The sequence below is a fragment of the Lepidochelys olivacea genome, assembly GCF_965140295.1.
Source record: "Lepidochelys olivacea isolate rLepOli2 genome assembly, chromosome: 14".
NCBI classification, from domain to species: Eukaryota; Metazoa; Chordata; order Testudines; family Cheloniidae; genus Lepidochelys; species Lepidochelys olivacea.
In genome coordinates, this window is record NC_140424.1 from 22,941,987 (window position 1) to 22,969,681 (window position 27,695).

Sequence of the window (27,695 nt, forward strand, 5' to 3'; positions counted from 1 at the left end):
CTGTGTCCAGTTTTGGGCCCCACACTACAAGAAGGATGTGGATAAATTGGAGAGAGTCCAGCGAAGGGCAACAAAAATGATTAGGGGTCTGGAACACATGACTTATGAGGAGAGGCTGAGGGAACTGGAATTGTTTAGTCTGCAGAAGAGAAGAATGAGGGGGGATTTGATAGCTGCTTTCAACTACCTGAGAGGTGTTTCCAGAGAGGATGGTTCTAGACTATTCTCAGTGGTAGAAGAGGACAGGACAAGGAGTAATGGTCTCAAGTTGCAGTGGGGGAGGTTTAGATTGGATATTAGGAAAAACTTTTTCACTAGGAGGGTGGTGAAACACTGGAATGCGTTACCGAGGGAGGTGGTAGAATCTCCTTCCTTAGACGTTTTTAAGGTCAGGCTTGACAAAGCCCTGGCTGGGATGATTTAATTGGGGATTGGTCCTGCTTTGAGCAGGGGGTTGGACTAGATGACCTCCTGAGGTCCCTTCCAACCCTGATATTCTATGATTCTATGATTCTCTATTATCTTTTGAAACATAAGGCAGTGACTAATTTGTGTGTCTATGTTTGCTTGTTTTAACATTTTAAATAACTCTCTAATTTCCTTTTCCTATTTAATACATCTTTATATAGTTTATTATAGGACTGGCTATAAGCCAGTATACATGGTATAAGCCAATATACACCTGAGATTAACTGAAGCTGTGCAGATGAGCTGGTGTTTCTTACACCAATAACTATCAGTTAGACCCAGATCTCACCTAGCAAAAGTTATAGCAAAAGTCAGAATGCAAGAAACTACAAAGAACAGCAATGTGACTTACATGTTAGCAGCAGAGGGGACAATACTGATAAAGTAAAGAGAAAAGACACAAATGTGAAAGGAGCAATCAGACCAAATTTATAACATACATAGAGTGCAGATCTAGAGCGTCTGAGACCAAAGAACCTTAATAGGAGGAAAGCTTGGGAAAGCTCTGGAAGATGTGGCAAGACACCAAGCCACAGATGGCAAAAATATCCAGCAAAAGAGACAGAATGTAGTAGCTGTTATAAAATGGGACATTTTGCAATAGTATGCACGTCACCAAGAGTAGTGGAAACAATCCCAGATGGAGTGTTGTCATCAGATGACAATGAGTTCATACTTCTCAATAGAACAGACAGCACCTTGGTACACAAGCATTAAAGCATTAATCTAAACCAGGGGGTCTCAAACAGGGGTCATGAAGTTATTACATGGGGTGTCGCGAGCTGTCAGCCTCCACCCCAAACCCCACTTTTTCTCCAGCATCTATAATGGTGTTAAATATATAAAAATGTATTCTTAATTTATAAGGGAGGGTTAAACTCAGAGCCTTGCTATGTGAAAGGGGTCACCAGTACAAAAGTTTCAGAACCACTGATCTAAACAGTGAAAACCTTAAATTTAAAATTGATACTGGGGCAGCCATCACTGCAATTCTAAAAAAGATTATAACTGATGCCAGGATGGATATCTGCAAAAACCAAATAAAATGTTATGTGGGACTAGTAACAAAACATTGAATGTTTGTGGCCAGTTCCTTGGGAAACTAGAGAAACGATGGAAAATTCTTCATCAAATAATAAATGTAATACAAGGACTGACAACTCCTCTACTAGAGTTGCCAGCAATACAAGACTACATGTCATAGAGAAACTGCAGTGCACTAATGGCAAAAAGCAAACTAAACAGGAGATGTAACCACATGTCTTCACAGGCTGGGAAAGCTGTCAGGGCAGTGCAAAATAAATTTGGTCCGCTGTCTCACACTGCATTCCTATACTCTTGCTAGGGAAAGTCAAAGAAGAATGAAAGAGAATGGAAGATATGGGAGTTATCTCCCAGAGAGAAGAACCCACTCACTGGCGTGTGAGGATTGTAGTAGTACCAAAGCTCAATGGAAAAAACTGAATTTGTGTCAACCTGACACAACTTAATGGAAGTGTGTGCAGAAAAAGACACGTGCTTATTTTGTACTGCCCTGACAGCTTTCCTCGCCTAGTGACCAGATACTGTCAAGTTACCAGAAGCCAAAGTCTTCTCAAAGTTAGCTGCTATAGCAGACTTCTGGCAAATCCCCCTTGCTAAAGAATCTACACCATTAACTACATTAATCACCCTGTTTGGAAGGTACTGTTTCACTTGTCTTCCATTTGGCATATCTTCAGCCTAGAACATTTCCAAAAGAGAATCTCTCCGATTGTGTCAGGTTTGCCTGGCATCCTTTGCTAGGCGGATGATGTGTTAGTATTGGTATCATAGATGCTGGCTTCCTCTGGGCTCAGGGGGTGCTCAACCCCCCAGCTCCACCCCAAGCCCTGCCCCCCCGACCCCTTCTCCCAAGTCCCCACCTCTGATCTGCCTCTTCCCACCCCCGCCCCACCTCTTCCCACCCAGTTCCACCCCCTTCTCAGAGTGTGCCCCATCCCCACTCCTCCCCCTCCCCTCCAGCACCTCCTGAATGCCATGAAACAGCTGATTGTGGCAGCCGGGAGGTGCTGGGGGGAGGGGAAGGGGGAGCTGGCTTCCAGTGGGCACTAAGCATATGCTAATTTTTTTCCCTGGGTGCTCCAGCCCTGGAGCACCCATGGAGTCAATGCCTATGTGGTATATGACAGAGATAAAAATGAACATGATGAACGACTACATGCAGTTTTGAGATGCTTCCAGCAAGCTGGCCTCACTCTGAATGAGAAATGTGAATTTGGAAAGGAGCAGATAAAATATGTATGACATGTAATTAGCAAACAGAATTCAGACAAACTGAAGGCATTACTCACCTTACCCAAACCCAAAGATATTTCTGCTGTAAGAAGATTCCTGGGCATGTTGATTCATTTTGGGAAAACCTTACCAAATGTAGCTCATCTAACAATCGACGTCCTCAATCGACGTCCTTAATGGTCACAATATGTGTATTTAGGGTAGCCAACAACTAAACGCATTTAATAAAATAAAAGAACTACTGACATCTCCACCTATTGTGGCACAATATTCGATAAATTATCCAGCAATGGTAGCAGCTGACACATCTTCTTATGATTTAAGAATTCACACAAAAGCAGCCAGAAGGAGACCAGAGACCTGTTTCATTCATAATAAGAAGCCTCACGGAAACTGAGCAGTGGTATGCTCAACTGGAAAAGGAAGTTCTAGTAGTCACTTGGACCTGTGAATGGCTCAAAGCATATCTGTTTGGCTTGAATTTTAACATAGAAGCAGACCACAGGCCCTTAGTGGCATTATTGGGTTAAAAACCACAGGCTGACCCTTTCATCTAGGATTAAAAGATTTTGACTATGGCTGATGACGTGATTTTCTTTCAACATTGAGCACATACCAGGGAAAGCACTCACAGAAGCAAACACTCTATCTAGAGCCCCAGTTGAGCATCCATCAATGGAAGGAGGAAAAGCTTTAGAGAAATGTCAAAATGTACACTGACCTTGTTCTGCCAGAAATTCCAGCATCTACCAGCTGATTTCAGCAAATTAGAGATGAACAACTAAAGGATGAGACTTGCCAGAAACAGACTCAACTCTGCCAAAGAATTCGGCTGCGAGTCAACTTCCAACAGATCTGGCAGGACCAAAATGATCTTCACATGGTCAGTGGCTTACTTCTGAAAGGATGGCACATTCTTATCTCTGCGGTAGTTCAGAAAATGATGCTCTCCAAAATCCATGAGGGACACCAAGGTATAAACAAGTGCAGTGCACACGCACAAAACTCCATATGGTGGCCCTGCCTGAGTAGGCAAATTCAGATGTTAGCAGAGGGCTGCTAGTTGTGTAACAAGGGGGAAAAAAACTAATCACCAGAACCATTACTTTCTACAAAGCTATCTGGCAGACCTTGGCAGGGGATAGCCAGATTTGTTTTCCTGACAAGGACACACATACGTTACTGTAGTCAACTACTTCTCCAGATACATTGACTTGGCTATATTTACCCAGACAGCATCGGCACAGGTCATCCAGAAACAAAAGTCAATATTTGCAAGACCTGGAGTCCTGAAATCCTAATAGCAGATAATGGGACTCGATTTACTGCTGAAATATTCTTAGCATTTGCTCAGGACTTTGATTGTGAATATTGTACTTGTAATCCACATTTCCCCCCAAGCAACGGGGAGGTGGAGAGAGCAGTGCAGAGTTTAGAGAGACTTCTACAAAAATCAGTGGATCCATATAAAGCACTCCTGGCATATCAGTCAACAATGCCTGGGCCTGGACTATCGCCAGCAGACTAAGGATACCTTTACCTGTGGCCCCAATGCAGCTTAAACCTAAGTGGCCTGACCTGTAGGAATTTCGAAAATGGGATGCTGAAATAAAAATTTGGCAGGAACAAAACTTCAATGTTTGGCCCTGAACAAAAGCACTTTGTGAACTGAGACCAGGGAACACGGTTTGGCTCTAAAGCTCCCAGACGTTTGGAGCAGTTCAGAATCAGGCAGAAACTCCCCAGGTCCTACCCAGCAGAGACTCCAAAAGGACTTCTTCAGAGGAATCGGGTTCATCTTCAGTATTTCCCAACACAATGAAGAGACGATCTAGGACCTGCAGGTATTCTGTCAGGAAGTTCCACAGGGAACTTCACGTGCAAGCTTAACAGACGTGAGAACATGCTCTGAAGGACTGTTCAGACCCTTTCCCCCCCACCGATCTTTAGAATACTGCTCAGGACTATTTAAATGCAACTGATAAGAGTACAGAGTAGTGTAAATAGTTTTAAGGAATCTGGAGTTTATTTTGAATTGTCTGTATATATATTGGTTTATATTTTAAGTTTTAATCTTTTATTATAAAGAAAGGGAGATGTGGAATGGTTATTGAGTTCCTGGTCCTCCATAGGTACCAGAGAGCACAGGATGTGTTGTAGAGGGGAGCTTAATAAATGTAGGAACTTCCTGGTTAAGGAGTTCTCTAGTTGCTACTTAAAGCATGGCTCTTTGTTTTTATGTCTTCACACTACACTTATAAAGGTTTAGTAGTGCCTTAAAATTTACCACACAAGCTAAACTGATATATGCTGGGATTAAATCAGTATAAAACAAAGGCTTCGCTGCCCCTAAAGGTGGTTCTTTAAAGCAATATAAATAATGTGCATTAGCAATCCCACTGTATGATCCTAGTGGAGACAAGAATTTACCGTGTTGTAGCTAGGCAACCTCAACACTATGTTTCACCCCTGGGGTTGACCTTGCTGAGCTACAGTGCCTTGTTTCCACAGAGGGAGAGGTAACACACCTGAGCTATCTTGCTGTAAGAGCACACCTTTTTTGGCAACGATGACATAACCTAAGAGTGCCAACTCAGGGTTGTACACTGGTTTAACTTAACTGGTTAAAAAATGAACTTGAGTTAACCTGGTACGACTTTGTGTGTAGACCAGACCGGTAAAGGGCAAGCACCTTTTCTGTGCTAAGTTAGTTTCTTACTATTTTATGAAGGTTGGTTGAGTGCACAGTGGAAGGGGAATTTTGTGATTTCACCAGATCTGTGGACAATTCCAGTTTGAAATCAGATACCTCCTTAAGCCTTTCCTTACCTGACATATTGTCCAGAAAGAACAAAATAAAGCTGTATATGAGATATTTTGCTTGTCCTTTTAATTCTGAATTTGCAAGTAGAAAAATATAGAACATTATGGGAAACTGACCTGTTAAAATGATCCACTTCCCATGCACAGAAACAAGCACACGTCAGAAATATTTCAGACCTGCTAAAGAAACAACATGAATGCCTGACACTGCTGGGCACCGTTCCCCAGTCATTCACATCCTTCACCTCTGGGCTCCTGGTTGGTCCTGTTCCATTGAGAGGGCTGTGCAATCACAGGTCTCTCCTGTGTAACTTGTGCCAAGCCAATCTTTTGCCACCAGAAAACCCCACAGCATCTCAGGGCAAGTTCAAGATTCACAGGATGTGGCTGTTGCTGCAGCTATGCATGCTGAGGATGGTTAACGCAAGCTCCTTGGAGCACAAGGCAAAATCCTTGTTACACAAGGCAAAGAGCAGGCCTCTGAGTTTGGGACAATTTCAGCCAGGGAGCTGAAAATTCATCCCATAGGCCTGCTGAGCCAGCTGTTTGGCCCCAGCCTGAGAGCATGGTAAGGACCCCTCAGAGAGGTCAGCACAAAGACCTGGTGCCATCCTGGAACTGACATGTCTTCTGCTGCTTACCAAATCCATCCCTCTGCTGGTGTAAGTCAGAGCTCCTGCAGCCTGCCACTGCCCAGTGCAGAATCACTGTCGTGTAAGAACTCCCTGTCCACTCCCAGTCTGTCTCAAAGAATTCCCTTCCCCTGCGGAATTCACCGGCAGCCTGGCAGGGGCACTCTGGGTGGTTGTGGGTTGGAGACAGTTCTGAAATCTTGGCTGAAATACCATAAGCTGAAGCCAGCAAGTAACTCCTGTCTAGTCTTAGACTAGACCTGGAAGTACAACCACAGAGGAGAGTCTGGATCTGGAGGTTCCAATTTTAACTTAACCAAAGTTCAAAGGGCTTCAGGCTCAAGGGTCTGATTTGGGGCCAACTCTGAGAAAAATACGTTGGTTGTTTTTTGACTCTTAGCCCTGCATCACTTTCACATTGCCTTGCTCTTGGTGCTGGAAATCCAAGAGCCCCATGAACTGGGAGCACAGTCTGTAAGTGAAGGAAATATCCCCAGTTACTTTCATTCCACTTAAAAATACGAAGCAAAACCAAACCTAGCTGAGGACATCTTCAGTACACACCCCAGAGAAGAAACCTCCTCCTGCCTCCAGCCTTTCCCTTCCAGATGCTTCAATCTCTCCATGGGAATGCCATCAAAAATAATAAATCCCTCCCCGGCAACAGAAAAGGTGATCTTGGCTGCCCTGCATTCTGAGGAGACCGACACAAAGACTCTAACAAGACTCGACTCCCAAGACAAAATAAAAGCCTCCATAGAAGGACTTTTGCTTTGCAAGGGATAAGGGTGGGTGTGGGGAGGGGGAGTGAGATGCACTTATAAAGGCCATCCATGCTCGCTCCCCCTGCCCTCCAACTCCTACCAAGATGCCCCATTGTTGCAAAGTAGCAGCATCCACCTGCAACACCAAAGCAGAGCAAAAATAATAAGAACTGGAGGGGGAAAGGCAGACAGCTTTCCTTTGTGTTGGTTGGGGAGTCCCTAGTGACCCCTCACAGCCTTCTAACCTTTGGCACAACCTTTGGCTTCCTCCATTATAAAGGGATCTCATTGTGAGGTGTTATTGTTTAGAGCAGGAGTTGGGTGTTAAACATGCTGAACGCAGCAAAGGAGCCTGGAGTTAAGAAGACAGCAATAGGTGGAGCAAATGAAAGGGCTAATGGAGCCATGCCCAGGGAGAGGTCCCTGAGACGTAAAGGCCCAATTTGTCTTCTAATAATACTGTTTAATACAGCGCCCCATCAAAAGATTATGACAGGATGTTTGGGAGTCTCTAAATCTCTTGAGCCTTTTCTTTTGGAGGGCAGGGGCAATGTGATTGTTGGATTGAACATGGGGTTGGGAGCTAGTTCCAGTCCCATCTCTGACAGATTTCCTCTCTGGATTTGGGCAAGTCACTTATGCCAACTTTTTAATACCCGGACTCCTAAAGGAAGGCCCTTAAATCTATACTTAGGCACGTGATTATGTGCTGAGTGTCTGCAGCTGCCATTAACTTTAACTGGAGTTACAGGGGATTAGCACCTCTGACCTGATTTTCACTTAGTTAGGTGCCTGACTATGGACAAAGGTGCGTAACTTCAGGCACCCCCATTCGGAAATGTTTCCCTTAGTTTATTAATTCTAGGCACTAAGTCACCTAGTGGTGGAGTGACACTTCCCTAGTATAATTATGGATTTTATTCAGATTATGGTAGCACCTCCAGTGTGCTGCTTAGTGCTTTCTAAACAAGGAATTTACAATCTATGAAAGAATTGTTGGCTCTTGGGAAGTATCCACTGGGAAATGGGAAATGGCTACTGGGAATTGCTTGGCATGGGCATTGACAAGAGCTTAGTATGAGATTAGCTGTGACCAGTAGAACCCACCACCCACTCTGCACACAAACATAAAGAGATGAACAAAATATGTGCCTGTTCCATTCATAAGCAAGAGCAATTTTGGCATGAAGAGCAGATATTTAATCATGGTAAAACCAGTCATGTTACTGGGAGGGGAGACCATGGGTCTAGTAGGATCGGGACATTTGGTTTATGTTCACACGGTTGATTTATGACTTTATCAACCCCTGGAATCTTTTAATGAACGCTTCCTCCAAATCCCTCCCTCTAGAGTATGTCGCCATAAGAACTTGGGTGTAGCCAGTAACCCCGCTCCCATCCACACACAAAACCCTTTCACCCATGGTTCATGGTGCTTTCAACCCAGACTAGCTGGTTTGGGTGGGGATGTGAGATAGAGCCTGGGTTCTGCTTTCACTTGGGCTGGGAACCTCCCCACTTTGCAGTGAAAATGCAGCTTAAACCCCTTGAATGTTGATAGTCCTCCACTGCCTTCCCACAATTCACCCCGTATGCCCAGAAGGGCAGACAAGATTTCCCACAATTCATGAAGAAAGACGCATACAGAGGCTCTGCTTACTGCAGCACAGAGAACCATGGGATATGGTCCCAGAAATCCTGGTGACACACATGGGAGTGTGCAGCACCAGTGAGGACGTGGCAGGGCTTTGCCATGCGGCTGCTCACACCCAGGCTAGGCTAGGTGAGGGACTCAAACCCCGGTGCCGATCACTCTGGCTAACTCTGAAGTGAAGACATACCTTGTGATTCACAGTGACCAGCCTCCCCAAAATATCTGAGCCATAAGATTTTTCCTGTGAATACAATTGTGTGTTATTTGTAAGGATTTGGGCATTTTCAATGGTGACATTTCCATACAAATGGGTGGATAGTTGACATGTTTTGAAGAGAATGACAATGCTGTTCTCTGCATTAACACAAAGATGGGCTCACAGGGGTTGATTTCAATTTCTATGAGCCCAAGATAACAACCAACATTCTCTTGTGTCTCTGCCCCTCCTCCTTCCCCTCCACTCCCCCTCCATGAGATCACATTTGCATCAGTTCACAGAAATGGAATTGACTTCCTCCATCCTCCTGCCAGTGCAGGAATGTTCCCTACAGTATGTTCTCCAGGGTTTTCCCCATCCAGTTTTCAATAACCCTGGCACTTGAATAATCATGTTTCACAACAGCTCTTGCAAATTAAATGTCACAGTTTTACACAACAAAGGGGATGAGTAAGGTCATTGGAAACCTCCAGGAACTGTTGCTCCATTCTGCACCCGGATCCTGTGGTAAACCTTGGAAACATGACAAGTCTGCCCACCCTGCACCATGGAATTTCTCTGGTGTGTTTTTCCAGTTCCCCGGTGGTGACCTAGCTGTGCGTCATTGGCCTGGGATGGCATCTCGCACAGAGGCTCTCAGTCCAGGAAGGAACTTGGGATCAGAAGGAGGGGTTGTGAGTGTGGGTGTCTGGGGACACAGCAGGAAGGCGGAATTACAGTACACTAGCCAAAGGGCAGTCCTATAGGGATGAGAAGCCGATTTGTGAAACACCCCACATTGCTATTGGAGAGGAGCCTCAATCAGAGCCCCAGACATTAGTCCTCTCAAACTTGGGGAAGGACTAAATATAGTCTAAATATAGTGCCCATATTTAAAAAAGGGAAGAAAGAGAACCTGGGGAACTATAGACCAGTCAGCCTCATGTCAGTCCCTGGCAAAATTATAGAGCAGGTCCTCAAGGAACCCATTTTGAAGCACTTGGAGGAGAAGAAGGTGATCAGGAACAGTCAACATGGATTCACCAAGGGCAAGTCATGCCTGACCAACTTGTTTGTCTTCTATGATGAGATAACTGGCTCTGTGGATATGGGGAAAGTGGTGGATGTGATATATCTTGACTTTAGCAAAGCTTTTGATACGGTCTCCCACAGTATTCTTGCCAGCAAGTTAAAGAAGTACGTATTGGATGAATGGACTATAAGCTGGATAGAAAGCTGGTCAGATTGTCGGGCTCAACGGGTAGTGATCAATGGCTCTATGTCAGTTGGCAGCTGGTATCAAGTGGAGTGCCTCAGGGGTTGGTCCTGGGGCCGGTTTTGTTCAACATCTTTATTAATGATCTGGATGATGGGATTGCACCCTTAGCAAGTTTGCAGATGACACTAAGAGAGGTAGATACGCTGGAGGGTAGGGATAGGGTCCAGAGTGACCTAGACAAATTGGAGAATTGGGCCAAAAGAAATCTGATGCAGTTCAAGGACAAGTGCAGAGTCCTGCACTTAGGACGGAAGAATCCCATGCACCGCTACAGGCTGGAGACCGACTGGCTAAGCAGCAGTTCTCCAGAAAAGGACCTAGGGATTACAGTGGACGAGAAGCTGAATATGAGTCAGCAGTGTGCCCTTGTTGCCAAGAAGGCCAACGGCATATTGGGCTGTATTAGTAGGAGCATTGCCCGCAGATCAAGGGAAGTGATTATTCCCCTCTATTCAGCACTGGTGAGGCCACACCTGGAGTATTGTGTCCACTTTTGGTCCCCCAGCTACAGAAGGGATGTGGACAAATTGGAGAGAGTCCTGCGGAGGGCAATGAAAATGAATAAGGGGCTGGGACACATGACTTACGAGGAGAGACTGAGGGAACTGGGGTTATTTAGTCTGCAGAAAAGAAAAGTGAGGGGGGATTTGATAGCAGCCCTCAACTACCTAAAGAGGGGTTCCAAAGAGGATGGAGCTAGGCTGTTCTCAGTGGTGGCAGATGACAGAACAAGGAGCAAAGGTCTCAAGTTGCAGTGGGGGAGGTCTAGGCTGGAAATTAGGAAACACTATTTCACTAGGATGGTGGTGAAGCACTGGAATGGGTTACCTAGGGAGGTGGTAGAATCTCCATCCTTAGAGGTTTTTAAGGCCCAACTTGACAAAGCTCTGGCTGGAATGATTTAGTTGGGGGTTGGTCCTGCTTTGAGCAGGGGGTTGGACTAGATAACCTCCTGAGGTTTCTTCCAACCCTAATCTTTATGATTCTATGATTCTAAGGTTCGGATCTGGTCCTGGACTTTGCAGCTCTGGCCCAACTCTAGTCATTATTGAGATGTTGGCCCACTAAGGAGGAGCTCAGAGCTGGGGAAAAGGGTGCTGTAAACACATCTATTTGCACAACATACCAGCCAGTCCAGGTTGCTCACACGCCTTGGGCTCTCCCAGGGGTAAATCGTCTGCTCCTTTATCCAGAAATAATTGTTGATCAGAGAAGAAAGAGCTAAAAGGAGCCAAATCCAGTCTTTCCTCAGCCCAAACCCCCATTGACTTCAATGGGAGAATTTGATCCAAGCTGATAGAAGGCAGGGGCTGGCAGGAGCTGACAGCAGCTAATGCAAACATAGGGAGACAGGGCCGGATTCTCAGCCATGGACAATGTGTAATGCTCTGCCCAGGCTCCGACTTTCAGCTACGGTTGTGTAACCAGTTAGAAGGATCATCACTTTAACCAGTTACAGGTCACCTGGCTCAGTCTGTGTCCAACCAGCTGTGTTACTGCCATCCTAGCTGTGTCTGTCACGTTGACTCATCCAGGTTGGTATCAGTGCAAGTCCCACTTGACATTCTCTTAAAAAAACTAGGGAAATGTGGTCTAGATGAAATTACTATAAGGTGGGTGCACAACTGGTTGAAAGACCAGACTCAAAGACTAGTTATCAATGGTTCACTGTCAAACTGTGAGGACGTATCTAGTGGGGGCCTGCAGGGGTCCGTCCTGGATCTGGTACGATTCAATATTTTTATTAATAACTTGGCTATTTGAGTGGATAATATGCTTATAAAATTTGCAGATGACAACAAGCTGGGTGGGGTTGCAAACACTTTGGAAGACAGGATTAGAATTCAAAACAACCTTGACAAATTGGAGAACTGGTCTGAAATCAATAGGATGAAATTCAATAGATAAGTGCAAAGTACTTCACTTAGGAAGGAAAAATCAAATGTACAACTACAAAATGGGAATAGCTGGCAAGGTGATAGTATTGCTGAAAAGGATTGGTGGATTATAATGGATCACACATTTATTATGAGTCTAGAATGTGATGCAGTTGCAAAAAAGGCTAACATCATTCTGGGGTGTATTAACAAGAGTGTTGTATGCAAGACATGGCAGGTAGCTGTCCCACTCTATTCGGCACTGGTGAGGCCTCAGCTGGAGTAGTGTGTCCAGTTCTGGGTGCCACACGTTAGGAGAGGTGTGGACAAATTGGAGAGTCCAGAAGAGAACAACAGAAGTGATAAAGGGTTTAGAAAACCTGACCTGTGAGAAAGGTTAAAACAACTGGGCATGTTTAGTCTTGAGAAACGAAGACTGAGGGGGGACCTGATCACAGTCTTCAAATATGTGAAGGGCAGTTCTAAAGAGGATGGGGATCAGCTGTTCTCCGTGTCCACCGAAGGTTGTACAATGTTGGGCAATTGGGATGAGGACAGTCTAACTTAGTGGTCAGAGCAGGCATTGGGACCCAAGCTTTGGAACCAGAGACTAAGTTCAAGCTAGAGTCAGTAGTCGGTAGCCAGAGCCATGGGGCAAGCTGGAGATCAGGAACTGGCTATCAGAGCTCAGGGTCAAGCTGGAGTCGAAAGTCAGAAGCTGGAGCCCAGGGTCAAGCCAGAGGTCTGGAACTGGAGGGAGCAGGGGAGCAGGCAAGGAGGGGTTCAAGGCAGGGGCAGGACCGAGGCAAGGATGGGTGTAAGGCAGTAGCAGCAGAAACAAGGTAAGACAGGAGCAGGGGCAGTGGTGGGCATGAGCATGGCAAAGCCAGTGAGCTGCTGCTGCTGGCTGGCTTAAGAGCCAGCCTGCTGGCCCTCCGGTGGGGTGGCCAATCCAGCTGCCTGCTGCAGGCCAGCTGCAGTGATGCGGTTGCCTGAAGACAAGCTCTGATGCAGGCCCTGACTCCTGACAGACAAGCAGTAATGGGCTTAATCTGCAGCAAGGGAGAATTAGGTTACATATTAGGAAAATCTTTCTAACTCTACGGGTAGCTAAGCTCTGGAACAGGCTCCCAAGGGAGGCTGTGAAATCCCCATCATTGGAGGTTTTAAAGAACAGGTTGGACAAACACCTGTCAGGGATGGTCTAGATTTACTTGCTTCTGCCTCAGTGCGGGGGGCTGGACTTGATGACCTCTCAAGGTCCTTTTCCAGCCCTACATTTGGAGCAGAGTATCCCAGGGACATGCCCAAGAAATGCCAATGCACCCTGGATGGTGTCCTAGTGCACACAGAGCAGGGAGGAAGAAGAGCCAGTCAAACCAGTTACACAGAGTTAGGGTTTCCTGTCTGAGTTAGAATCTGAATCCTTCCTGCACCATCAGACATTGCTGTCTGCACTGCTAAAAAACAGTATTTCAAAGCGGTTCCTGGAAGATAAACATATGCTTCCCACCAGGGTGGCATACTGCCATGCTACTGAGTATTAACCACTCGGTGTATAGGCACAAACGACACTCCAAGCCAACGCTGTCACTAATTGGTGACAAAGTCCGATAAACGTTGTACTGTAGAGAGGACTAATACGCTGATGTCCCTGGAGTTACTGCAGATTTACATTGGTATAAAAGAGATCAGAATCTGGTCCATGGGTTTCTCCCACTAATATCAAGTGAAGTATCATGCCTTCAGCAGCAGATAATATGTTACACTTCAGAGAAAGGTGGGCCCCTCTCATCCTTCCCTTCATGGGCCTGCACCATTGTGTAGGTTGAACAGGAGGGTGTGGGATTGTCTCCTAACCTCTGCAGTGACCAGCTGATTGCCCCTCCCAGTCAGATTTGAGTGCCCTTATCTCAGCACATGACTGCAGACATTATTATCAGCCCAACAAAGTCTAGCCACCACATTGCCTCTAGGGGCTGAACTCCACTGAAGTTAATGGGAGGTTGCCACTGATGTCTCCAGGAGTAAGAGTGGGTCCAATGATTTAGGTAATTGATCGAGAATGGGCCCAAGTTTCAAAGTTTAGATCCAGACCCAGACTATCCCCAAGTCTGGGGTGCTTGGATATCTGTGTTTTGGTTTGGGCCCTAAGTTCTGGAGGGGCTCAGTGGAATTCCATAGATCATCAGCTTCCAAACTGTACTCTGTGTTCCTTGCACCCCTTGCTGATGTTACTTACAGAGCAGGGAGGTCCCATAGCGCTGGCCACTTGTTGCCAGATGCTAAACCGTACTAGAAGATCCTAACAAGACATTAAACCCTTTCCTAATGGCACTTTGCCATGTAGGCAATTGCTGCAGTTACTGCCAGGGGAGTTATGTGACTGTGAATGGGAGGATCGTGTGCCTATGAATGCTCATGAATGCGAGTGGAGGTTGCCTTAAGACACGCTCCCCATTAAGCTGTGCTCAACACTATGGAAACGTCCATTTAACTTTCTGCCCTAGAGCCTTTCCGGCCACAGGGCATGTACGTCTGCGCAGGTGGAGAACATTGTCGGCTTCCTGTGGAAGCCCCCTAATCTCTCTTGCCATTCTGGATTGTTTGGGAGCAATGGCGGCTGGTACGTCTCTGCAATGCTGATCTGCAATGGAGAACAGGCAGATGAAATTAAACCCCTCTGACCTTCATCCAGACTGGAACCTGGCATGTTAGTTAGTTGTTGATTTTTTTAGTTTAGGTTCAGAAATAGTTTGGTCACTTGATGCTGCTGCTGTCTCCCTTTTGAACGGTATTTCTTTCGGGCTTCCTGGTCCTGGCCAGACCCAGAGGCCGGGGTGCTAGAACACCATGAGAGAGGCTGTTTCTCTTGTTTTCTGGGCCCACTGCAGGCAGGAAGTATCAGCAAAGTCAGCTCCAGCTGAAACTTACAGACCCAAGAGGTTCAGAGAAGCAGTGAACATTTTGCAGGCGGAGACCGAAATTGTAGTGTAAAGTGGGTTTCTGCTTGGCTAGGGGAGTGCTGCCTATGCTTTTCCAAGTACGACAGAAAGTGATCTGAGTCTCTGGATGAACATGAGGGGCCCAATCCTGTGGTGTGCAGAGCCCCTCTCAAGAAGTGCTAACCCTCCTGATCTGTCACATAAGTCAGTGGGAGTTGAGGGTGCTCAGCACCATGCAGTATCAAGCCTTTGGCTCCCATACTCTGCCCGTCCTTGCAACTGGCAACTCCTGTATCAGAGTCCTGCGCTGATCTTTATTTTGGAGTCGCTTTAAGGACAAATACAAAACCGTCGATAAGGCTGCTGGGTGGATCAGCTCAGCATGTGAGCTGGAAAGAGAGTTTTCCCTCCTGGAGAAATGATGTTTTTAAATGAATGTTTTCTAATATTTCTTATAAAGTTTCTGTTTGCCCAGACTGGAGCCACAGCTCGTGCTTGTGTTTTTTTCCAACTGAGGCTTAGCAATAGGAACTGTCTCAAAAGGCTCTCCCAGCTTGCAGGAGTTTGGTTTTTTCCTCCCCTCGAATCGATTTCAAATTGTTCCAACACAGAGAGCAGCTGTCTGCCTCACATCTCAGGAGCTGATTCCGGAAGATATCAATCCTGGCTGCACACTACAGGAACTCCAGCTGGGCCTGATTCAAACTCCATATTGGATCCTCCCCAAACAGAGGGAACATTTGGATCTGGAGCCTAACTTTGCAGCTGGCTCCTATTTCTCTAACAGCTGCATAGAGCATTCCATGGCTGACGAGTCTAGGCCAGGATTTAGGAAGATCCTATGGAGGCAGCCCAGTGTGTGTGGGTCAGCTTGCAAGACAGTCAGAGATCCACAGGGTCAGCAGCCTCAGTAAAGACTATCTTTTATATTCACTGCTCTAAATCCCACCTCTTCCTTAGCGGTAGGAAATCAGAGGGCCAAACCCAAACCCTGGAGCCAGTCACCTTTTGGGAAAGTTCAGATCTAGACGTGGAATTTGCTAGACCTATTTCCAGTGGGAAGTCATTCAAGGCTGCATATGACCCCAAATCACCTGTATTTATTTATTTAGGTAAACTTACTAGTTGAAATCATCCACCTAAGATAATTGTTTCCAAGACAATCTGGGCCAGATTCAGATAACAGAAGAACTGACTGGCAGCTTTGCTCCAGCTTTGTAAAACTTCCCTCACGCCTCATTGTTTTTCTCCTTTACTGTGCCTCTGTCTGGACCTTCCATGTTGCAGATAGGATGGGATGCCAGGAAAGGCTGTGCTCATTTCTGTCCTGGCTAGCAGCAGGCAGCAACAAAAATCCCCAGATATTCTGGCCTGTGCAGCAGACCCTAGAGGGTGACAGAGTGTGCACACAGCTCGTACGAGCAATGGAATTTGAGCTGCTTTACCAAACTGATCCAGAACTGTTAGGGACAAACAGAACATTCTGCAACCCCACTGAAGTCAATCTTGTTTTGCCAACTTACACCAGAGCTGAATTTGGCCCATCCTCTTTTGAGACTAGCCCAACTGTACCTTAGATCCTCAGAGACTTTAAGGCCAGAAGAGACCATCGTGATCATCTAGTCTGATCTCCTGCACATCGCAGGCCACAGAACCTCACCCACCCACTCCTGTTAGAGACCCCTAACCTCTGGATGAGTTACTGAAGTCCTCCAATCTTGATTGAAAGACTTCAAAGTACAGCGAATCCACCATTTGCTCTAGTTCAAACCAGTAAGTGACCCGTGCCCCATGCTGCAAAGGACGATGCAAACCCCCAGTGCCTCTCTGCCAACCTGACGGGGGGGGGGGGAAATTCTTTCGCAATCTCAAATATGTTGTGTGGGCAAGCCCCGCCAGGAAGACACTTGGGAAAGAATACACTGTAGTAACTCAGAGCCCTCCATCCCTAGAGTCCCAGCGCTGAATATTGGAGATATTTGCAAATAGCAGTCAGGGATGTGCTGCATGCCACTGTAGGCAACCTCATCATACCAGCCCCTCCATAAACTTATCAAGCTCAGTCTTGAAGCCAGTTAGGTTTTTTGCCCCCCACTGCTCCCCTTGGGAGGCTGTTCCAGGACTTCACTCCTCCGATGTTTAGAAACCTTTGCCTAATTTCAAGCGTAAATTTGAAAACTTGATGGCCAGTTTATATCCATTTGATCTTGTGCCAACACTGGCTGTTAACTTAAATAACTTCTCCCACTCCCTGGTATTTATCCCTCTGATGTATTTATAAAGAGCAATCATATCTCCCCTCAGCCTTCCTTTGTTAGGCTAAACAAGCCAAGCTCTTTAAGTCTTCTTTCCTTGGAGACACTAATTCAGTTGTTGGCTAGGAAGCCACTTTCTGCCAGTTTTAGCTACAAACCAAATTAAAGGAAGCATCATTCCAGGAGCTGGTTTCAGAAAACCTCCCCCTAGATTTCTCTCTGGATTTCAAGTTGAGTGGCCCTTTGCAGCCGTACCACAGGAGCCCTGGCTACTTCTCCTGGAGCAGCAGCCTGCAAAGACGCTGACTTACAGATTGTCTAGGAAATGCTGTGGATTTCAGCAGGCTGCCTCGGAGGATGTGTGCAGCGGTGGAATCTAAACGGCGCCGAGATCCAGAGCTGTCTGACGCTTTGGCCAGATAATGAAACGGAAGGAATAATATATGGAAGGTTCAAGCTCCCCAGCTGAAGTGGTGCTTAAAAAGTCCAATAAAAATTGTTATAAAAGAATTATTATCAGGCGCTCGGGCATGCCCAGCCAATCAGATTGCTCAATTTGGCTGAACCTTCCTTGTGCTTTTAAAGAGAGGGTGCCTTGTGCTATGATCAGCTTCTGAAAAGATGGATTGTTCCATTGTAACTGATCCAGGCAGGGGAACAAGGAAATCCTAATTTCAAACAATAAAGGAATCCAAAAGACACCGCTGAGTTGTTTTTCATAGTTCCCAGATTGTTGGGATTCTTGGTTTGCTCTCCAGTCTGTTTGTAACACTCTTCTAGCAGTCCGAAAATAAGAATTTCCTTTCCTGCTTTAGCCCTCAATCAACAAAGCACTTAAACATGTGCTTAACTTTAAGTACTTTGCCCAATATAGATTTTTTTTAAAAAATATTTATTTTATTAAAGCTCAGAAAAGTAACAATAACCCACATACAAGTTAGCTCACGAAATAAACTGTAGTTAGAGCCATCTCTCTGTGCAAGATGCACATGGCTACAGGCACTGGATAATGACACTGTGGACATCAGTGAAACAATGAGTAATAACAAATGCTCAGCTATATTCCCATGGGGCCTTTCATTTCAAAATCCCTCAGAGTGTTATACACAAGGATCACTTCACCTGTCACTGAAATGCAGGCTAAACAGGGCAGCTGTGCGATGCTTAATTTGTAATGAAAGAGGGGCCGGGGCTCAAGCAATTTTTTTACCTTCCTAAGTGATGCAGTAAGCCCAGAGGTGCCAGGGCTACGCACTCCGAAGCCCAGAGGTGCTGGGGCTACGCACGCCCAAGCCTAGAGGTGCCAGATTCAGCCCTGGCAAGCCCTGGCACAAATTAAGCACTGCAGCTGGGTAACTGCACAGCAATGCTAATAGGGGTGATGAGCACGGATAGAGGGCTTTAAATGTCCAGTGTTTTGAGGCTCTGGGTTCAATTCACCCTGGCTGGAGCACCAATCTGTGCTCCAGGATGATTTTCCCAGGAGGCATGGGAGCAGGCAGTCTTGCCACCGGTGCCCTCCCACAGGGCTTACACCCAGAGACGAACTTCTGTTGGTTGAAAGCTTGTCTCTTTCACCACAGAAATTGGACCAGTAAAAGATATTACCTCCCACACCTTGCCTCTGTGGAACAACTCAGGGCAGGGTGTGAAGAATACTGTATCCAATCAATGTGGCAAGAGGAATTTCGGGTAGTCAGCTACAATTACCCGAGTTGGAATTTGGCCAGGTCATTGCAGCTGACTCTTGACTTTACAAAAAGAGCTGTTTTCTCTCTGATTTTCTCCTGACTTTGAAATCAGCACTCGGATTGGGGAGGCATGTCACCTGCAGACACTCGGCACTGTGTAGTCACCTGAAACACAGGTGGAGAAAAACAGTCTATTATGCCCCTTTAAACGGGAGTGCTGTCTGACAGAGACCGGCAAAGAGTGCAAGAAATATCCACCCAGCCTGGATTCATTGGGGCTGCATGTGTATCCCCTTTGCATTCACTCCCTGTGAAGATTTGAGAGGTTGAGTTTACTGGCAGGAAGAATGGCCATGAGGGAGAGAGTGAGCATTTTCAGAAAGCAAATTTGAGGCTCATAAAGATGAATATTCGCAGCAGAGACCCAATCCCAAGAGCTACACTCATCCAATCAGAGGTCAAAGAGACACCAGGTGACCTGTATGTCCAATCAAAACTAACTGAATAACTTGAATTTCTGATACCGAATCCTTGGGCTTTAAGGTGCTTGCAAGTAATCCCCAGGCTAAGGATCATGTTTAGAGATGAGCTGACGGGTGAGGTGACCGATGAGGAATGTATTGGAACAGAGTGTAGGCAATCTGCACACAGAGACCTGGACTGAACCAGTTCCTTGTGCAATGCTCATCATCATCATGTTCCCATTACGCCTCTGGCGGTTAGGGCAGCGACGAAGCTCCTCCGCTCCTCTGCTCCTATCCATTTCTGGCAAGTCTTCCAATGGTTCCCGAGCTGTGCCCCAGGTTTTTCAGCTCAGCTTCCACAGCTCTCTTCCATGTTGTTTTCGGGTGCCTCATTTTGGCTTGCCTTCAGGTGTCCATCTTATTGCTATTCTGGTGATGGAATCAGTTTCTATCTGAAGCACATGCCTCCTGGTAATGATGGTGCTCATATCTTCTTGGCTGCACTGTGTGAATAGGTCTTGGTTTGAGATTGTTCTGAGTCAAAAGATACAGAGGATTTTTCTGAGGCAAGTTTTATGGAATGAAGACAATTTGGACATGTCATACTTTCTCATTCCCCAGCATTCTGCACTATAAAAGTACGCAGCTCTGATAAATCTTGAGTTTGGTTTTGGTGTTGTATTTTGATGATTTCCAGTCTGTATTTAAGCTCCTGAAGGTGTTCCTGCCTTTATTGATTCTGTTCCAGATGTGCTGGTTTATTCCACCATCCTGGCTGATGGTGCTGCCCAATTATGTGAATGTTTCAACATGGTGAGAACATAATCCTCCAACCATACTGGTGATGGTGAGGCAATATTAAAGGTCGAGATATCTGTCTTATTGCAGTTGATTTTCAGTCCAATTTGCTGGCTGAATGTGTTGAATCGAGTTTTTTTTCTTGTATATGGTGTTGGGTATGTGATAGGAGAGCGAGATCATCCGTGAAGTCCAGGTCTTCAAGGGATGAGAAGGGTGTCCATTTCATGCCTCTTGGCATGTCTTCTGTTGTATGCCGAATTACAGTCGATCGCAATGTTAAAGAGAATTGCAGACATGACACACCCCTGACGTACGCCTGTTTGACTTCAAAACCGAGCTCACTGTGATCAACACTGCATGCAAAGTTGAAATAAAAGCTTTCTATGATGTTGATTATATGGAGCGGGATTCCATATGCCCCCAGAATGTGCCATAGGCTGGTCCTGTGAATGCTATCAAAAGCCTTCTCAAAGTCTATGAAGTTTAGGTAGAGTTGCCGTTGCCATTCTATTCATTGTTCTATTATGTATCGTAGAATGAAGTTCTGGTCTCTGCATCCACGACCTTTCCGAAAACTGGCTTGCTCTTTTCTGAGAACGCTAGCAACTGTCTCTGATATACGCTGGACTATGATCTTACATGATACCTTGCTTGGCACAGATAAAAGTGTGATACCAAGCCAGTTATTACAATCGCTGAGAGTCCCTTTCTTTGGTATCTTCACTATAACCGCATTGGTCCACTCATCCTTTCCCCCCAGAGCCCAACCATGCTCCCCCCCCATCCCGGCCCAGATACCCGCACCCCCTCCCCACCATAGCCCAGCCATGGGGTCCCCCCCTTGCCCAGATATCCAAACCCCTTTCCCCTCAGAGCCCAGCCACAGGGCCCCCCCCGTCCACTCACATTGGTCCACTCATCTGGCACTTTTTCCCTTTCCCAGACTGCTATAAATAGAGGGGCCAGGATAGATGCTGCTAACTCAGGATTTACCTTGAACAATTCTGCATTCAAATAATCCTTGCTAGGAGCTTTCCCATTTTTTAAGGATTTGAGGGCTTGAACGGTCTTTTCCTTAGTTGGTGTGTCTGTGTTGATATCAAGATCTTCTTCTGCTTCCCGGATGTTTGCTTCCTCTTTAGGTGGCTCTCTGTTCAGCAATTCTTTGAAGTGCTCTGTGCATTTCTTGTTCTTTTTCTGTTGTCAGTAAGTGGCCTTGTTTGTCCCTCATGAGGGTGTTTGTTGGTGTCTGTTGTTTACCACTGATAAGCCGTGTCATTTTGTAAATGTTCCCTTGTTCATCATGAGCAGCTGTATCTTCTGCTTGTGTTGTCAGATTATCAATATAATGTCATTTGTCCGCTCTCACAAGGCATTTGACCTCCCCATATGCCTTGCTATACCACTCATGATATTTGTCCTTTAGCTTCTGGGATTTTGTGTCTAAAACTTTTTTCTTCAGGGCTCGTCTAGTTTCTATGGCATTCCATGTACGGGATGTAATCCACTCCTTTCTTCTCTTCTGCCTGTAGCCTAGACAGGCTTCACTGCTTTGTTTATAGATTGTTGTTACTTTGTCCCACTTCTTGTTGATCTCCTCATCTCCATTCCCCTCCTCTTTATCAAGGTCTGCAAGTGCCTGAAACCTGTTGTTTAAATACAGAATGAAGGCTTTCTGTATTTCAGGGGACTTTAGCTTGTCAATGTGATAATGTCTATGGCCCTTGTTTGGTGGACCCACACTTCTCAGTTTTAGCTTGATGGAGGCTGTCACAAGGTGGTGGTTGCTGCCAGCATCTGCTCCCCTTCTCACGTTCACATCTGTCAGTGAGCATCGCTATTTGCCATTGATCATCATATGGTCAATCTGGTTCTTATCTCTGACATTTGGAGAACACCATGTCAGCTTGTGAATTTCACAATGTTGAAAAAGGGTTCAGCTGATGACTACGTCATTCATACTGCAGAAATCACAAGTCTCTCTCCATTTTCATTCATGGTGCCACACCCATGTCTTCCCATTGCTCTGTCATTGTTTGTGTTGTCCTTACTGACCTTGGCATTCAGGTCTCCCATGACGATAGTTAGGTCGTGGCATGGTACTCTCTCTAACTCCACCTAATGTAAGGTAAAATTTGTCCTTTGCTTCTTTATCACTGTCATTTATCGGACCATAGCACTGAATCAGGGTGATATTATTGTGTTTCCCTTTCAGTCTGGCTCTCATAAGTCTGCTGCTGATGGACGTCCATTCAAGCAGAGACTGCTCCACTCACTTCTTCAAAAGGATGGCAACACCCTCATGGTGTTGTCCACCATCCCGTCCAGAATACAGAAAAGTTTCTCTGAAGGCTGTTGTTAATCTCACTGATCCTGTCCATCTGCTATCACTGACACCCAGGATATGTAAGCTGTAGCGTCTCATCTCTGCTGTGACCTGAGCTAATTTCCCTGTTTCGTACATTGTCCGTACATTCCAAAAACCAAGTTTGGTTTTTGTCTTGGTGTTGAGCACTTCAGTCTTCATGCCAGTGGCTTCCTTTTGGCTGTCACCACTGGCAGTCATATGGATCATTGACTTCTGAAGGCCATCGAGCACAGTAATGGTCGATCTCTCCAACACTGTTTCCTTAACATATTTCGTTTTTTACGGGACAGGATTGTTAGCCCTGTGCCTAACCACCAACGTGGAGGACCAGGGTGTCTGTTTTGTCTGGCCCCTCCCCCACAGACCAAACCAGCATGGTTGAACCTGCCAGGAGCAAAAAGCCCCCAGCGACACAGGCTCTGGGGATCATTAGAGCACACAACCTGCCCCGCCACGACAAGGGACAGACATCAGCAGATGGCAATGCAGCAACAACAAATTCAATATACTGGTATATAGCCCCTTAAGCTTGAGCCTGTGCAGCAAAGGTACGGAATGTGGCATGTATTTGGGCATACGTAAAAGTCTGAGAGCCTGCATGAATGTGTGCTGCTTCATTGCAACCGGGCAGGAATGGGGCCTGAATGGGGAGAGCATTGCTAGGCACCTCAGTAGCAAGACGATCATGCTATGGCTAGTGTCATCTCAGACACACCCGTTCTTCACCCTTTATGCTTCCTGTTAGCCTTTGCTCTTGCTAAACACTTACCACAGCTCAGTGCAGCCGGCTGCACCTTGCATACTATAACTCATGCCTGAGCGTAGCCTCCTTTCATCCTCCACCTCGAGCTAGCTTCTGCACACCACACAAAGACTTGCAGAATCCAGGCCCTTGCATCACCCCAAGCCATCACTGCATGTGTTCCCAGCGTGGGCGATGCCAGGGACGGTCATGTGAACCAGCTGTAACAAAATACCACCCAACCCAACCAGTTTTGTAACATACGTGTTGATCTATCTGTAACAAGTCCCCAGTGTCCTGGCTGAAAGTAGCTCACTTTCAGTTCTAGGGCCTGAGTCTGCTCTCATTTACACCAGTGCACTGATCATTTACACTGATGCCAGGAAGGTAACATCAGTGTAAAGCCCAAGGGAGATCAGAATCAGGCCAACAGGTGCCTTGGACACAGCTCAGGCAACCGGGTGAGACCTGCCCAGCTGATCTGCTGGCTGCTCAGATGACCGTGTGAAAAGAATTGTTGGTGTAAGTTCAGTTCCAAGAGGGCAAGTGTCAATGGTATCAAATGCACCATGACGTGGGACACTAACTGACTGTCTCGGTAATTCAGGGCAAATACTGGGGAACCCGTGCAGACTGAATCGCCCTCTGAGCCCCCAACCCAGGGCAGGGCTGTGGTACACTGGTGGGGAAGAAGGGGCAGTGGAATATTGGGGTGGGCCAAGCTTGTATCACTGCTGCCAGTGGCTGGGGAGGATATCAGCCTCCAGCACTCCCAACCCAGCAGAGTCCACATATGCATCTCCGTGGCTACAGAATATCCATATTCATTGGCATGGCCTGTGATACACGTACCAGTGTTTTGGTATGACATTGATCACACTGCAGTGTATTGGGACGTGGCTGTGAGAGGGCCCCGACGCATAACATAAAAACCATACTGTTCCATGGCCTCGAGACAGCATGCTAGTTCCACCCTGTGAGCATCAAATTTAATGTTCCATCTGCCTTGCTCTATCCGGGTCTGAGCCAGACCTTATGCTGGAATTTACCATTGTCTGATGGAGCCGACTCGGTTTTACTACAAACTGCAGCCTGCGAAATCTCCTAATGGACTTGCTGTCAAACCCCCACTGGCATACTGGCAGGATTAGCCCCTTCGCTGCACATTGATGTACATTTATGTACTCCTCTTAATCTGAGACCTTTTGGGAGTCCCCCAGACTGAGATTGGGTTCTTGTACATTCCCACACATTTCAAGAACAGCCGAGATGTCCCTCAGCACCTTCATCATATGTATCGCACCCCAAAGGAGGCTTAACATACAGCACCAGCGAGGGCTTTGGCTTTAGCTCCTTTGGCAATTTGCTTTCCTGTCAAGAGAGAGCAATGGGACAAACTTTCCCTTAGCATTCCAACCAGATTGTCACAAGCATATTTCCAGATTAGCCCTTTAGATCCTGTTCCCCCTGGCACCTGTTGCACTGCTGTCACTCATTAGCATCCCATGGAAATCATTAGGGTTTTTGGATATACCTGATATTGTGCATTCAGCAGCACAGCAGTTGTGCTGCCCCTGGAAGTAACTGATGCATTTGATAGCTTTGACTGGTGTGTTTTGCCTTGAGACGTATCATTCATTTTAGCAGCAGCCCAGCAAGCGTGCTCCACCTCTATGCACCTGCAATGATTAGCAGCTCAGCAGGTGCTCTCTGCCCAGTTGTACCTGGAACACTCAACAACACAAGCAGATGCACTCTGCCTGGATGCGTCTAGACGGTTTGGCTGCTATCAGACAGCTGACAGCTTTTAATCTTTACACTGCAACAGATGAAAAATTGTACAACATTTCAAAGGTCCTAGAAAGGGTCATTTTTCTCCAGGATTTCATAGCACACTACTGGGGGCAAAGGGATAACCAGAGGCTTTTTATCTGGACAGCTAAACAAATAAACAGCATCGTACGTCTTATTCATCTCCTCTCCGTTTGTGATGCTCACTTTCTCACCAGTGCTGAACTGCAGGATGGTTATCCATGATCAGTCTCAAGTTGCTTTCTTTCTCTAAATATAGATTGTCTGAAACCACTGCCACAGTTACTGGTTAAACTTCGAAAACAAACACATTACAAAGAGAAATGCCAATGTAAAATACAGCGCTCTTATCCTTATTTTGAATCCAGTCCATTTTATCACTGTCAGAAACCTTGGTAAGGCCACATGAGTTAATTTTTCGCAATATCACCGATTGGTACATGTTTTCCCATAAACTGGTGGCATAGGGTCATTCTTTGGTCACTTACTTATGTCAAGCATTTCTTAACTCTGTGGCCTAGTATGGCTAAACTAAAATCTTACAGGCCTCAGCCTATAGGCCTTGTGTTTCAGCCCTACTTACTTATATACCAAAAACCTAATGATCTCTTCTAACTACTGATCCATCTTATACTTCTATAATCCTATACTGTGTGGTCACTTCCCTTGGACTTTGTGTGTTCCTAGAGACTCTACATCTGAAGCAAGTAGCAGAGGTGACTTTCACTCTACTGAGTTTGAAACTGTAGCCACCAGAGCTGAACCTACAGTGGTATAACACCCCAGTACAAAATTTGCTTTAAATAAAATAAAAGGCTACATATGCATTTCCACTGAGAACAGTCATGTCCCTAGGAAGGAACTATTACCTCTGTTCAGTATCAGTGAGAGGCTCCAATCAGGGAAGCATGTTTAGTACTGGGGACTTTGCACAAGAATGGGGTATTTGCAAACTTAGAGAAACTCATAACAAAGCAGCAAAGACGAAGAAAAGTTGGAAAATAACCTTCTGGAGGAACTCTGAGAGTCTGAGAAGATAATTGCTCAGAGGTGCACCATGACAGCCTAAGGAGGAAAGGGAGCAATAGCTCTTCCCAGTGAAAGACAATAAGACAAAAGAAAACAGGCTGGAGCTGTAACAAGGAATGTTTAGATTTGTGGTTGTGAAATGTGGAACAAAGACCCAAACATCCAGTGTTTTCAACTTAGTTGTTCCAATTCTTCACAACTGCCTCTGTTGCTAATCCTTCTTACCACTGCTTTATTTACTGTTGAAACACTCATGAATCTCTTCTCATCTCATGTACGAATTTGCTGACCTTAAAAGACAACAGCTAACAAACTGACCTAATGTCAGTGCAAGCTCTCAACCCCAAACCCAGGTTAAGTTGCATGCAGTTTGGGGGAAATTTGTTTCTGCACAGATTCATACTTCGTACCTGGGCCAGGGAGACTGCAGTTCAGTGAACAGTTTTCATGAGGCACCGACGAGAGTTACAGACTCCAGACCCTCAGATATTTCTTGCCCTGAGCAACAGATTTCCCCTCTTTAATCCGGGCCACCAATCAACCCAACAAGACAAGTTGAAATTCAGTGTTGCTGCTGCTGTGACTGAATGACACAGGAGGAAGAGAGCAAAGGCTTAAGCGCCACTGCTAAAGAAAACACTGAGCATGCTCAACTTTCCATGACACTGAAAACTAAAGCCTTCGCCCTTTCGCTTTCCAGATATCCCTGTCCTGGGAAGGGTTACTAAGTACCGAGCAATGTGACTGGCCTGAAAGTTCACTGGGTGAAAAGTCCTGCCACCGAACAGTGTGAGGGACTCTGAGTTCAAGTCAAGGTGACATCCATCACTTTTAGTACAAAATCCCTAATTTATGAATCCTCCTACACTGCTGGGACAAAAGTAAACAATCTCTGCTCCTGAAGTCCCGCACAGAGACAGTACTGTTCAAATACTGCAGGAATCTACAAGCCTTTGGACATCATCAGTTACCATGTCCACTTTCCTGGGGGACTCTTGCTTGCATTGTGATTGCTGTTGAGACATGTTAGGAAACTATATATAAATCTCTGGCAAATCACTTTGTGACACAGGAGCAGGGGTGAGTGGTGGGCATTCTTCTACGACATACGCTGGTATTAATCAGGAGCAACTCCATTGTAGTCAGTGGGATTGCACCGTTGTAAAGATGGTGTGAGTGAGAGGAGAATCAGCTCTGGGGTCTTCAGCACCGACATCTGCACAGTATAAAAGTATTTGTTTCTCGTGCAAGGAGGAGGAGCATGTATGGGAAAATAAGAGGGTTCACATGTCATGAGGTGCCTGGGCTGTCTCAGAAAGACTTGGGTTTATCCTGGATCTGAGCCGTTGTACTGAGGCTGTCAATCTGGACATTATAACAAATCCACAGCCACCTAAATATTCCACGGTTATCCCATGGCCCCTTGGAACTCCATTGCAACAGACGGGCTGGAAGCCAGATGATCCTGCTTTACAGCTCAGACTCCTATTGTGATTATCCTCTAGCCCTTACTAGTGTTGGGTGTAAGGCAGTGGAGGGCAGTGGTGCAAGTCCATGCACATCTATCCACGCCCCTCCCACCCCGCCCAAGCCAGCACCTTGCCCTGAATCTCTGTCC

General features: G+C 46.1%; 1 protein-coding gene across 2 annotated transcripts in view; it reads right to left on the reverse strand.

The window, feature by feature from the left end:
- Positions 1-27,695, reverse strand: part of NTN1 (netrin 1) — a 237,321-nt gene that overhangs the window by 52,787 nt on the left and 156,839 nt on the right. The window lies entirely within an intron of this gene.